We start from the raw sequence: 6,864 nt of genomic DNA, 5'->3' as shown, positions 1-6,864 counted from the left end.
TTAACGCCCTATGGGTATATAGGGCCGCCAAAGTTTGTGTCTTCGTAAACAGTCTTCTTGGCCAAATAGTCAAAACTTAAATAATGCCTTGCATAGGTTACATCTAAAAAAAAAAAAAATCAAAGGCCACTTATAGAAGCAAACAGGTCAAAATCTCGCCTCCCTCTTACCCCCTTCTTTGAATGATGGATGAAGTCCATGCTTCTGTTGCAGAACACAAACTCAATTAAAATACTTCCTATACATTGCTGCTGGAATCACTCTTGAATGTTCCCATCCTATAAACATATCATATTATAATATTAATGTGGAACCTGCTCACTTTATTGCCTCATTCCCTTCACAGCTCATTGACTAACCAGATGCCAAGCATCCGTCCCCTTGACTACGTGTGTGTGTGTGTGTGTGTGTGTGTGTGTGTGTGTATTTCATCATGGAGGATGCGTAATCCATTCCATCCCACATTCCTCGTTGCGGTTTTTCCTATCAATTGTTTCCTTATGGTTCACAGTATATGGACAGTTGATTCTGTCATCAATCCTCAGTGGGCCATTTGTGTCCTTGATAATAATAACAGCATTAATGGATGTGTTCCCATTTCAGGATACATCATTATCTGGAGCTAATTTAATTAAACTGCTCTACAGCCTTGTATCCTAGCTTCCTCTTTTCCATCATGCTGTTCTCCCACACCCCCAAAGAATGTGTTCCTGAGCCAACGAGGCTCATTTTCTACCCCTGAGAAGCCTGGAGGGTCCTTGGGTGAGAGTTCAAGGAGAGCAGGATTGGTTCATGGGAGAGGGTTCCTAGGGGAAGACAGGAAAAGACCGTGGAATAAAGATGGCTTTTGTCAAGAGTTCCATGGTCTCATAAAATGAGCACAGAGATTCAAACCATGGCACTGCCACCTACAAGCTTTCTGAACTTGGAAAATTTTGCTTCTTTTGCTTTTAATGTCCTCATCTATAAAAGGGGCACACACAGTAAGCTTCTTTTATGACTCTTTCAGAGAATTAATAAAGCAATATATGTGTCTCCAGCACACGGGTTGGTACTCCATTAATATTAGTTCCTTCAATTTCTTCTTGTTTTTCAACTTGAGTTTCTGCAGTGGCTGCTGTTAATATATATTGCAGGTGTGTGCTGCTCTAACAAAAGGTGTGCTTCTAAATAAAGGGTGTAAATTAGGTTGGAGACATGAGTCATAGTTTAAATGTAGTACAGAGTACACCTTTTAAAGTTCTCTTGTACTGCATTCTTTTGTAAAGCAAAATCTACCCCTCCTTAATGAGTGTGCATAAAGAAATAGACTGCCTTTCAAGGGCTTCTCTATACCTAAGCTATAGGCTTCCTCCACTATGTGGTCACTGAAATAGAAAAATGTCACTGAGTAACACTGTCTACCGAGAGTTTACCGTTTATCCTGTGCTAGTGATCCTCACATCCTCTGTAAAACAGATGCCGTATTATCACCTGTTACAGAGGTGGAAATTGAGACATAAAACGGTTATACAACACGTTCAAGGTCACATAGCGAGTGGCAAGCACAGATTTAGATACAGACGGTCTGACTTTCCTGAGTCAGAGGAAGGGGTTCACTCTAATGGGAACCAAATTGGAAGCCTTGAAAAACCTACCCTCCCCTAACCAAGACTGCTTAAGAACCCACACTGTACTCTCCATACTTCCTTTGACTGTCGTTGCAGTTAAGATGGGACTGTGGCTGACGTCCGCCATCTGACTCCTCAGAGGTACAAGATGGATGGAATTCTAGATCTCATTTGAAAACAGCTTAAGTCCTGGAGGTCTTTCTCAAGACCCACAGAGAACACCACCTGGCAGAAGCTGACACTGGAGTGTGGAGCTTCTTCAAAGGCAAAGAGGTGCCAGCCACACGGGAGGCATGATCCCAGCTGCCGTGGTCTTCAGAACAAGCAGGTGACTCCTCCTTACCCTAAGTCTTTTGGATAAAATAAAATACCCCAGATTCTTGGCAAGGAATCAAACAATTTTCTTAAAAGAATCATCAAAAGGAGGAGAGCAGAAGGGGTAGGAAGGATTTTTCAAGGTTTGAAGAATGGCTCAAGCTTGAGTTACGCTTTGCCAGCTATCTCTTCAAATCCTGCTTCTGCCACTGGTCTTTTCCCAGGAAAACAGACAGATAAAGGTGGGGCTATGAGGGGAAGTCTTCCCTCTGGGGCTCAAATAGAGGGAAAGCTCTATGATACCCACACCCCCTAGGAATTTCAGATTTCCCATTAGTCGTTTATTTACTCAGGTAGGTGGTTTAACTTCACTGATGACCAAGAATTTGAAAGTTGATTGAGGACTAGACTCTGTATCCTCTCCTGGGGACCCTTAAGTCACTAAAGTGGGTTCTCCAAGCATTTATAATGCTGTGCCACCTAGTAACTCTTGGCAATTCCCTTGGTTCCATAATGCCCTGGGGTTTGCTTTTCTTTAAAAATGATGGTCATGTCCTTTGAAGTAGAGAGTAGGGATGTGTCACTCTGAGTGACAAGAAAAATAAAGAGACCTCTGCTCTTTGGATGGATCCTAGTGTAAATGACTTTATAATGATAAAACCCATCTACTCTCTTTTGGTGGGGGGTTAAATTTGTGGTAACAGGGATATACTTAAAAAGATGAATTTCTAAGAACCACTCTGACTAGCTAGGTGAATTTGGATGTGCTCTAGTTTTGGTTTCCAGATGGGATGCAAGTATGTTGATCTGACCTATCAAGGTTTCCATGGTAGTTAAGAGAAATGAAAACCAAGATTGGCACTTGTACAACACTGGAGGTCAGAATGTTTTAAAATTTTGCACCCAGACATTCTCTCCTGTCCAGTCCTATTGAAAATATCCAGCATGACATTCGGTGCAGAACAAGCAAAAATCAGACTCCTGACTTCTGTCCCAGAGCCCAGCTGCTCTTACTGCCGTAACCGCGGCCGGGCATTGAGAAGCCCTTTAGGCAGCAGTGATTGCCCGCAGTCTCCAGCCAGGGCCCTACTGGTAACACCATCAAGAAGTGGGAGAAACTACCCACCTCATGGAGCGAGTTTTGACCACTAGGAAGCACATGAGAGAGACACGTGAATTTCCAAGGCCTTTCAGGAAGGCTGCCAGAGACAGAGCCATGATGGCACTTGTTACAAAGCTGAGGCCGGTTCAGCAGCGCCTCCCTGCATGCTTGCCCTTCCCCCTCTGCTGTCTCAGTTCCTTTGTCCTCACTACCCTTCAAATGCACCCCTTAACAAAGAGCTCTTAAGTGCCTTAGCAGCCCCCAATATTCAGGGGACCCAGGCTAAAACAAATGATAAAAATTATATACAGTGTTCATCATCAACCTCGTTCCGGTCTATTCTAGTGCTGGGACGGAATCGATATTCCATGAAACAAACATAGGCCATGTTCATGGAGTTTCTTCTTCTAAGTATATAACTACAAACTGAGATGAGTGCTCTGAAGAGCAACCCAGCTCTGGAGATTGCACAATAAAAGAGCTTGGTGTAGAATAAGGTCAGGGAAGGTGAGAGCTATCGGTGCAAAAGAGTTAAGCAGGTGCAGTTTGATAGGGAGGAAAGGAAGGGAAGGTGTGTGCACGTGTGTGTGTGTGTGTGTGTGTGGAATGGAAGAGTGATGTGACTGGCATGTTTACAAAAGCTCTGTGGATGAACGCTCAGTGGCTGCCACCCAGAAAGCCATTTTAAAAGGATAAATGGCCGGGCCCCACCATCGACCTACTAAATCAGAGTCTTGACTAGCGCAGGAGGAGTCTTCTTCGTCTTGAACCTCGGCCGGGTTTGGAAGGCGCTCAATGAGACATGTAGGGCCTGCCCTGAATAAGGGCAAGTTTTGCTCTCAGTGTGCCCTCTTCCTGCTACCGGAGGCCACCACCTTTCTTGTGCTCACGCTCTATTTCCCTTCCCTTCAACAGCCCCTGTCCAGCCTGCATACATGTGCACGCACACGCGCGTGCACACACACCCTCTGCTCATTTCTTTGCTTGTCGAGTTCGCCCCCCAGCCATGCTTGCTTCTGGCCCGCTCTCCACAGCTGTGTCCCATGTGGAGGGCCTTTCTTGATCTCTTTCCCAGCAAAACTGACCTGACCCATTTGAAATCCTGCAGGCTCCTGATAGCTGCTAATTAAGAAAGTTCTCTATAGCTTCATAGTGATTGCTGAACACCCTTCCAAAGAATGGTAGTAACTTGCACGTTAGAATATGGCCCTGTCTGGTGCCATAGTTTAGAAAGATATTTTCAACATTATGTTTCATTTAGTATCTCTAGCAGAACTAACCATGCAGTATTACGAACACCGAAGAGATCACACATCATCCCTGACCAGTGTTAAGTAGCAAACTTGCCACTCTCTCTTGCCATTTCTATCCCAATGGAAAGTTGAGTTATGAGTTACATCTCATAAACTGGGTGTGAAGATTAAATGAGCTAATGCATTGAAAGCACTTGACATAGGGCCTACCACATAATAAGCCCACTCCATTATGACTGCTACCACTATATGCAGGTCAGGAAGCAACAGTTAGAACTGGACATGGAACAACAGACTGGTTCCAAATAGGAAAAGGAGTACGTCAAGGCTGTATATTGTCACCCTGCTTATTTAACTTCTATGCAGAGTACATCATGAGAAATGCTGGGCTGGAAGAAGCACAAGCTGGAATCAAGATTGCCGGAAGAAATATCAATAACCTCAGATATGCAAATAACACCACCCTTATGGCAGAAAGTGAAGAGGAACTAAAAAGCCTCTTGATAAAAGTGAAAGAGGAGAATGAAAAAGTTGGCTTAAAGCTCAACATTCAGAAAACGAAAATCATGGCATCTGGTCCCATCACTTCATGGGAAATAGATGCGGAAACAGTGTCAGACTTTATTTTTTGGGGCTCCAAAATCACTGCAGATGGTGATTGCAGCCATGAAATTAAAAGACGCTTACTCCTTGGAAGGAAAGTTATGACCAACCTAGATAGCATATTCAAAAGCAGAGACATTACTCTGCCAACAAAGGTCCATCTAGTCAAGGCTATGGTTTTTCCAGTGGTCATGTATGGATGTGAGAGTTGGACTGTGAAGAAAGCTGAGTGCCGAAGAATTGATGCTTTTGAACTGTGGTGTTGGAAAGTCCCTTGGACAGCAAGGAGATCCAACCAGTCCATTCTGAAGGAGATCGGTCCTGGGTGTTCTTTGGAAGGAATGATCCTAAAGCTGAAAATCTAGTACTTTGGCCACCTCATGTGAAGAGTTGACTCATTGGAAAAGACTCTGATGCTGGGAGGGATTGGGGGCAGAAGGAGAAGGGGACGACAGAGGATGAGATGGCTGGATGGCATCACTGACTCGATGGACGTGAGTCTGAGTGAACTCTGGGAGATGGTGATGGACAGGGAGGCCTGGCTTGCTGCGATTCATGGGGTCGCAAAGAGTCGGACACGACTGAGCGACTGAACTGAACTGAACTGAACTACTACTGCTGCTGCTGCTGCTAAGTCGCCTCAGTCGTGTCCGACTCTGTGCGACCCCACAGACGACAGCCCACCAGGCCCCCCCGTCCCTGGGATTCTCCAGGCAAGAACACTGGAGTTGCCATTTCCTTCTCTATTGCATAAAAGTGAAAGTGAAGTCGCTCAGTCCTGTCCGACTCTTAGCGACCCCATGGACTGCAGCCTACCAGGCTCCTCCGTCCATGGGATTTTCCAGGCAAGAGTACTGGAGTGTTATTATTGGGCTTTCCTGTTGACTCAGATGGTAAAGAATCTGCCTGCAATGCAGGAGACCCAGGTCTCCTTCTTTCCTTCCTTCCCTGGGTCAGGAAGATCCCCTGGAGAAGGGAATGGCAACCCACTCCAGTGTTCTTGCCTGGGAAGTCCCATGGACAGAGGAGCCTGACAGGCTACAGTCAGCAGGATTACAAAGAGTCAGACACTGCAAAGCAAGTAAAACTTTCACTTTCGTTGTTATTAGCATACCACGTGGGCAACAAGCCTTAGAGACGGCCACTAGAAAATGCAGGTGAAATGTTTCTGTTGGAGGGAGTAGAGGGATGAGGAGGAAGAAACGGGAGCAAAGGGACACAGACTGAAGAGCTCTGGGCTCTCCCACATGGCCTTCTTCGGAGTCCACAGGCCCAGCCAGGCCATTTTCCAGCCCCGCCAGAAGGAGTGAAAATTGAACTGTAATCTGGAGAGCTATCCCTTCTGACCATTAGTCAAACACTGGGAGCCAGTTAGACCTAATTGTCTTTGAAACATCCAAAGACCAAACACATTTTTGGAGGTCAGGCTGCGCTGCTGAAAAGGAGACAGAAATACCTGGGATGAAAATAAAGGCATAATAGGTTCATTCAGTTGGTCTGAAAATTAGCTTTCGGGGTCTCCTTACGGTAGTTTCTTAATGATGTGAAACGTGATAAAGGCTTTGGCCACAATAAAGATGAATTACTTCTTTTTCGTAGAAAAATAATGAAATTTTGGTAAACATCCCAGGTTTATCACTTGACTTTTCCCCAGCTCGTGGTAGGGGGAGGGGACGGAGAGGGAGAGACAAGGAGGGAAAAGAGAGGCATACCCCCACCCCAGCCCCCATTTTTAATATTCTAAGCTATTAGATTTCAATAGCCCACACTCCGCAGCAACGTGTGTCTCATTTCCCTGGATAGACCAAATAGGCAATAACAGCCTCTCGGTTAGAACACTAATGTTGTAATTTAGAACTTCTGTCAAGATGAAAGATCTTTGCTGGGATCCTCAGAGGACCCACAGCAACACTTCAACCCAGGCCCGGATAATGAAGTTTTCATTATTAAATAAAGATATTTTAGGAATGTCATAAACCAT

Source organism: Bos taurus, chromosome 16 (genome assembly GCF_002263795.3).
Source record: "Bos taurus isolate L1 Dominette 01449 registration number 42190680 breed Hereford chromosome 16, ARS-UCD2.0, whole genome shotgun sequence".
NCBI classification, from domain to species: domain Eukaryota; kingdom Metazoa; phylum Chordata; class Mammalia; order Artiodactyla; family Bovidae; genus Bos; species Bos taurus.
The sequence above is the reverse complement of the archived record's forward strand: the minus strand, read 5'-3'. Positions refer to the sequence as shown.